The 7,758-nt window shown below is 48.0% G+C and overlaps 1 long non-coding RNA gene across 1 annotated transcript; it reads left to right on the top strand.

The window, feature by feature from the left end:
* Window positions 1-73: 73 nt before the first annotated feature.
* Window positions 74-7,758, top strand: LOC103663233. The gene is made up of 3 exons (XR_568724.2): window positions 74-546; window positions 6,134-6,305; window positions 6,547-7,758. It is a non-coding gene; the product is annotated as an uncharacterized LOC103663233 (long non-coding RNA).

Here is a 7,758-nt window from a genome sequence, read left to right as displayed (position 1 = left end):
TTTTTTTTTTTTTTTTTTTTTTTTTTGGACAGAGAGACTCTTAAGCAGACTCCACACTCAGTGCAGAGCTGGGCGCGGGGCTCTGTCTCACCACCCTGACTTCAGGACCTGAGCCGGAATCAAGAGTCGGAGGCTTAACTGAGCCGCTCAGGCATCCCAAACATCTGTTATTTTTAAAATGAATTTAAACCAATAGAAAATTTGCAGTAAGGTAGACTACCTGGGGTATAAAATTTTAAAATACACAAACATAGAAACGCACATTTACAAATAGGGAAAATACACAAAGATGAACACGGGCTCTAAGGCAGTCTAGTACTATTAATACAGAAGTGCTTATCGAGCTGGTATTTGGGGAAGGGAAGTGTGTTTTCTCACTGCATTTCCTAATGTTTGCTGATGTGATTGCGTAACTACACTCTTTCTGTACTTTAAACGCGGATGTAATGAAAGCAGCATGACACTGTATTGAAAGTAAACGGAAGAGGCAGCTCTGCAAGGCAAGGAGAGAGTACAGGAGCAGCATGAGTGAAGCCTAGGACCCAGGTACCTGGGTTGCCCCCAGGCTTGCTGTGTGATCTTGGACAAGTCACTTGGCCTCTCTGGGCTTTGGATTCTTTATCTAGCCTGGGGGTTCTCAACCCTGACTGCAGATCAGAATCACCTGCGGAGCTTTTAGGACCGGGCTCTGGCCTCTTTGGGGTGGGGTCTGGGTAGGCTCCCTGGTGGATTCTAGCGGGCACACAATGGTGAGAACACCCACCAACCTGAGCTCAGGGCAGGTCAGAAGCCTCTTGACCCAGACCCAGAAGCGACTAGCGGTTACTTAAATAAATAAACGAGGAGAAGATTAATGCAGCTCTTGGAGAAAAAAAGTTTGAAAGACACTGTTTGGCTAGATCACCTCTTGGTTTTGAAAAGTGGTAGCTCTTTGCTCATAATAACCACTTTCTGTTGGGATTTTCCCTCGGCATTTGGGTGTAAAGAGTATGCATTTTTAAAGCTGTCCAAATGCCTATTTATGCAGCAGACCATAACTCCTCTCTGGAGAGGCTGCTATGCTTTATCAAATAAATGATACACATTTAAAAACTGTCTGAAGGGGCATTTACCTGAGGGACTGTTATTGTGTTAGGATTTTTTTTTTTGAGCCCTTATGGTTCATTGGGTAAATAATACCTTTTAACCAATTTTTAAATAGACGCGTCTAGCAAGATGCCATTTAATCAATCTTATCCCCTCTCATACCCTTCGAAGGGGGCTCTTTTAGGTTGTTTTGATTTTAAATTTTACATTAAGATACTTTACAAAGAAGAAGACAAAGAAGGAGAAGGAGAAGAGGGAGAGGAAGAAGAAGAAGAAGGAGGAGAAGGAGGAGGAGGCGGGGGAGGAGAAGGGGAAGAAGAAGAAAAGAAAAAGGATCAGATCTTTAAAAACGGAGCATGAAGCAGGCACCTGCCATCTGACTTTTGTTCCTGTTTGGCAGATAAAAAGACGTTCTTATAACTTTATTTTTTCTCCCGTGGGGCTGCTTCAGTTTCGGTGCTAAATTCAAGACATGTATGCCTTTGAGGCAACAGACCTTAACCCTGTCATTCAGTGAACGTTCCCGATTGGATTACTCTGGGAGAAAGTGGGGGAGTCTGGGAGAGTTCCAGAACAAGAGGGAGTTATTTAGATAGGATGGTGAAATGAAGAGCATCTGGCAGAATGGGGTTTATGTCAGCATGAGTCTCGGGACCTCCGCAAGCAATAGAGCCAGGGATAGAGAATTGAGCTGAAGACCTCAACGGAGGCGACGGGAGGATTTGGTAGAGAGTTCCAAGAACGTTGAGAGCATCCGTGCAGAAGACCAGCCACCTTGTGTGAATCAGGTTTCTTAGCTGCAGACAACAGACCCCACTCCAGCTAGTTCCTGCCGCGAGGGGTTTAGCAGAGGGCATGAACTGATGCACAGAGAAATGAGGAATCAGACCTGAGAAGCGTCTTTGAAGTGTGTTCCTAGACCAGCAGCCTCACCGACATCTGGGAACGTGGCAGAGAGACAAATCCTCGGGCCTCACCTCGGACCCACGGAATGAGAAACTCTGCAGATGGAGGTCCGGCAATCTGTGCTTTCACACATTTTCCAGGCGAGTCTGATGTACAGAGAACTCTGAAAACTGCCGGCTCCGTATAATTCTAGCAACAGAAGCATGGCTGCTGCTGCCCCAGTCTCTGGCCCCCTGAATCAGGGGCTGGATGCCCGCAGCTGCTACAGCAGCCTCAGGAGAACCCCAGGCGTCTGCCCGTGTGTTTGCCAGGGGCCTCGTCCCCTTGCACCTGGCTGCACCTCACTGTGCTGACCTCCAGCTCGGGGACTCCTGTGAGTCATTCTCTAGCGACAGCTAGAACGTGACCTGCTAACACCTGCCAAGGACGGTGGGACATGCATGGAATTTACCTCTCCAGACCATAGTCTTATTGCAGGAATAAGCTGGAGGCGACTGGATGGATGTTGGGAGAGCAAGCCTTCGTAGCTGCCATCAGCGTGGTGTCCCCTTGTGAATGCCCGATGGCTCTGCACGTTAGCCAGCCTTTTCCAGCAGAGGGGGCTAAAAATGAAGACTGTGGAGCCTGGCCACCCAGGCCTACCCAATATAGGATAGACAGGCACCCCAGCTCTGGGAACTCCACCCCAGCCACTGTTTTGGAATCCAGACTTTTCCCAGGGTTCAGGGACATGGTCTGGGTCACCGTAACTGTTGTGGAGGAACGTCAAAGTGGCCTTTGATTTAGAGGCAATAATTTCCTTCCTAACTCCCATTATTTATTTGTAAATTGAAGTGGACACTATTTCTAAAGGGCCATCGGTCTCCCCTTCCTTGATAGCTTGCATTGCTCCCCAATGGTGAACACTTAACAAAATTACGTCTAACAATTCGCACACATTTAATTTATAATCAGGATGAGAGCTTAACAGATAAACCTTCATATTTAATTTGCACCTGCTTTATGAAATGACACTGCTGCAACCGTGCTGGCGGTGCTGAGCAACAGAAGGGGCCGTTGAGTCGGCGGGATCCACCGGCCCCCAAAGGTTAACTGCTATCCCCTCGAACTCAGGCTCTCCCAGAGCCTCAGCCTGAGACATAATTCAGAAATACGGTCTTTGCAGATGTAATTGGACAAGTTAAAGTGAGGTCATCATGGCTGGTGTCCTTGTCAGAAGAGGGAAATGTGGGGGCCCCTGGGGGGCAACATCAGTTGAGTGTCCGACTCTTGGTTTCGGCTCAGATCTGATCTTAGGGTCATGAGACGGAGCCCCACGTCGGGCTCCGCGCTCAGTGGGGAGTCTCCTTCTCTCCCTCTCCCTTTGCCCCCCCCCACCACACATGCTCTCTGTCAAATAAATAAATTAAAAAAAAAAAAGAAGAAAAAGAAGAGGGAAATGGGAACCCAGACCCAGAGGAGAACACCCTGGGAAGACGCAGACGCAGAGACAAAGACTGGAGTGGTGTGTCCACAAGTCAAGGATGGCCAAGCGCAGCCAGCAACGACCAGAAGCTCGAAGACATGTGGAAGGATCCTCCCCTAGGGACTTGAGAGAGCGCGTGACCCTGTGAGCACGTTGATTTTGGATTTCTAGCCTCCAGAACTAGGAGAGGATAAATTTCTGTCATCCTAAGCCCCCCAGTTTGCAGTGACTTGTCACGGCGGGCCTTGCTCCCTGCCTTCAGCTAGATTTTCCCGCTGTCTTGGAAACTCCAGCATGAACACCATTAAGAGAAGACTTAAGAGTTTGGACTAATGGTCTGTAGCTGCTACCTTATCAGGTTACTAGACGTGAGAGCATTGAGGAGGACAACAGGAAGTGCATCCGTCAGTCCAGAACTCAGAAATTTCTTTCAGTGCAACAGAGGATGTGAGTTACGTAAGCTGGAGCGGCCAAATGAGAGGCCGGTGCTCCAGGGGCAGAGAAATCCAGGGATGGGGAAGGAGACAGACATGACCGTGGTGTATATAATTGGGACAGTCACAGGGATGAAAAGCCAAGCACTTCTCTTTTTCAATAATCACGTCAAGCTTCTGGTCAGGGCTACAAAATGTTACGGGATGAAGTCCACCTGTCCGGAAAGCCAGCAACCTCTTTCTGGGCTCTGCTAAGGTCTTTGGCTTCCTGATTACAAAGACCTTTTCTCTTTGAATTCCATGGCGGAAACTAAGGTGCCTGCCCAAAAGGAGGCCAGGGTGGCCTTGAACGGGACTGCTGCTTTTCTGGGTCGAGGTGGCGGCTGGCTGACTCACCTACTTTGCCTCACTCCTTTGGGATCCTTGGTAACTATGGGGCCATCTCCACTGTCTTAAGTCATCAGTACACCCTCCTGCCCCCAGCCTCTCCCACCCCGGCAGAACAGCTTTAAAATTGCAAGTCCCGGGGCAACTGAGTGGCTCAGTCAGTTGGCATCCAACTCTTGATTTTGGCTCAGGTCATGATCTCAGGGCCCTGAGATCGAGCCCCAAGTCGGGCTCCGTGCTCAGTGGGGAGCCTGCTTGAGATTCTGTCCCACTCCCTTCCCCTTTGCCCCTCCTCCCACACACACACACACACACACACACACACACACACACACACACTCTCTCTCTCTCTCAAATAAATAAGTCTTTAAAAAAATTGTAAGTCCCAGGGTTGGGTGATTAAAAAAATACATAAATAAAATAAAATAGCAACTCCCCATAAAATCACCATTTTACTTCATGAATCTAGGAACTGGACTATTCTAGGTTCCTCATATAAGCAGAATCATGGAATATTTGTCTTTTTGAGACTGGCTTATTTTACTTAGTGTAATGTCCTCAAGGTTCAATCTGTGTCGTAGCAGGTGACAGAATTTTCTTTCTCTTTTTAAAGATTATTTATTTATTTATTTATTTATTTATTTATTTGAGAGAGAGGGAGAGAACATGTGTGGGGCGAGGGGCAGAGGGAAAAGCATTCTCCCCAGTGAGCAGGGAGCCCGATGTGAGGCTCGATCCCAGGACCCTGAGATCATGACTTGAGCTGAAGGCAGATGCTTAACTGACTGAGCCACCCGGATGCCCCAGAATTTTCTTTCTTTTTAGGGCTGAATAATATTCATTTGAAGGTATACACTACATTTATTTATCTATTCATCCATCCTAGACCCGTGGGGTGCTTCCTCCCCCGGCTATATTGAGAATGAGGTTGCCATGCATGTGATTGTACAAACATCTCTTTGAGACTCTGCTTTCAGTTCTTTTGAGTATATACCCAGGAGGGGCCACTACAATTTTTATGTTTTTGTTTGTGTAGTGTAACTGATCCTATCCTGTGCAGGACCTGGCAAAACTCACTTTAGCTTCATACCCCAGGATAAGTGAAGGCGGTTTCCACTCGTATTGCTATTTTTAAAAAGAAGGATGGGCTAACCATTCTCCCTGAGTTCCCCAAACCGATCCTCACCTTGGGGCCACCTGACTCAGTCCCCAGAGAGGAGGTTCAGAGCCCTGCAAACTCGTGCCCACCGGTTAATCAGACGCTCCTGCCTCAGCCGAGTTTTCCTCCTTCTTTCTCTCTACTTCATCCTTCATGCTCTCCTTCCAGCCAAATGATTATTAACATTTATGTTTTTATCTCTAGTGCCTGGCAATATGGTTGAAATATAACTACAATTTCTCCCCTACTATCAAGGATTTTCCTGGGCACCAGGGATGTAAATCTTAAATGAGAGCTGTTCTGGACCTGAGGGACATAAATATTAAATAGGACACACTTGGTGCTGGATAGCCCCCTTCGCCCGACCAGATCCACCTTCCAACCCTCCACCCTGCTCTCGGCCCAGAAGGGGGTGCTGTGGACCACCTCCCTGGGCTCCCTGGCCCCTGGCATTGGTTCAGGCAATAGGGAGTCTTGGTGGAGACTGGAGGGCGGGACGGGAGCTAGGCTGGGGTCTTGATTCCCCTGGATTGTCCTTCCCTGGCCCTGCACGCTTGTCTCAGGCGGCTCCTGTCTCTCCGGTGAAGGAGGCCCTTTTCCAGGTGACTCTCACCTCTGGCTTTACTGGCTCTGGGTACCAAAGCATCCTCATGCTTTCCACTCTGCCAGCCTTTATCCTGGTGAATTGTCCCTTAGGAAGTCTCTGTGGAGGTTCCCAATTTGGCAGTGGCATCTGTTTCCCACTGAGACCGCGACTAGCCCACGGCTCTGCCCTATCAGACCCGTGAAGAAGACAGAAGGAAACAATAATGTCTACTATGCTGTGATGGTGACTAACACAGGAAGCCGCTGGAGTTCTCGCTGGCGGGTAAGACAAAGTGTTTAAACAAAACCGCGCTGTAAGCATCCTAACAACCTAAAAGGTTTCTTAGTAAACCTGATTTCTTAGTAAAAAGAATTTCTTAAGTTAGGCTCTGTTCTGATTATGTTTCCTAAAGTTGAAATCTGTTTGATAAAGCTAATATAAAGGATAAGACCAATGATTTTTGGTTTGGAAGGTGGTTTTTTTTTTTTTTTACAAAAAGACCCCTGAACTTTATCTCAAATAGGTAGGAGGTCATCGAGGATTAAAGGTCATGGAAAAACATACTATCCATGGGACCATGTCGGGAAGATGATGCCTCCTGTCCAGCTCATCGGAACTTCCTGGGGGTTGCTCTTCTCAAAAAATTTGGCGGTTGGGGCGCCTGGGTGGCTGTCAGTTAAGCATCTGCCTTCGGCTCAGGTCGTGCTCCCAGGGTCCTGAGATCAAGCCCCACAGCAGGCTCCCCGCTCAGCGGAGAGTCTGCTCCCTCTGCATGCCCCTCCCCCTGCTTGTGCCCTATCTCTCTCTTAAATAAATAAAATCTTTAAAAAAAAAAAACCCGACAGTTTCTTCTAGAGGCTGCCCTTTACCTGGGGCTATGGTGCTGTATTGGAAGAAAACCTCAACCAGAACGTGGAGAACTCAGGTCTGGCTTAGAACCCATTACTTTTGTGACATCAACAGAAAATCTAATTTCTCTGGGTTTCCATTTTTGTATATTTGAAGGGGAATAAAAATGATACTTGCATCTGTTGATTCTTTAGAAGCAGACGGATGAGATAAATCTATCCACACCCATCTGGCTTTCTAGAAGTTATTGTTCAGCATAAAGCAGCAACTTTAGCATAGGCTTTCTTCCCTGTCACAGCAGTTCCCTTGTAAGACCTAACTCGGTAACTCAGAAGGGCTCTTCCCACCTACAACCTGCTGTCTCCGCTGCCTTGTTCAGATTCTCCCATGGTGCAGTGAACACCCCCCAGAACGTCAATCCAGTTCATGAGGACCAACCCCTTCCTGGTCTCCCTTAACAATCACAGCCGACCCTCGGCCAGATGTCTGGACCAGGGATGGGCCCAAATACAGCTAGGCCACTCGGTTTCTTATCTTTAAGGATCTGGAAGTGGGACTCCAAGAGCCACTGTCAGAAAGTGCCTTGCCCTTAGTAACCAGCATTCCTGCCTGCTGCTCGTCTCCCTGGGTCCCTCAGAAGAGGGGACGTCAGCTGGACTGACGGACCGACCTTCTTCCTAGCTTCATTCTGTCAGCTGTTCTATTCATTCTCTCATTTGTTCAGGAAGCATTCATTGTTGGATGACTAGTGGACACTTTACTTCGTTTCATTTAATCTTCACAGCAACGTCACACCCATGTGGCTTTCTAGAAGTTCCATGGCCACGAGTCTGAAGGCAGACATTACTATCACCTGCAGGCTATAGGTGTAGAGAGGAAGCCTCCA

This window comes from Ursus maritimus, unplaced genomic scaffold (genome assembly GCF_017311325.1).
Source record: "Ursus maritimus isolate PB19 unplaced genomic scaffold, ASM1731132v1 scaffold_34, whole genome shotgun sequence".
NCBI classification, from domain to species: Eukaryota; Metazoa; Chordata; class Mammalia; order Carnivora; family Ursidae; genus Ursus; species Ursus maritimus.
The sequence above is the reverse complement of the archived record's forward strand: the minus strand, read 5'-3'. Positions and strand labels throughout refer to the sequence as shown.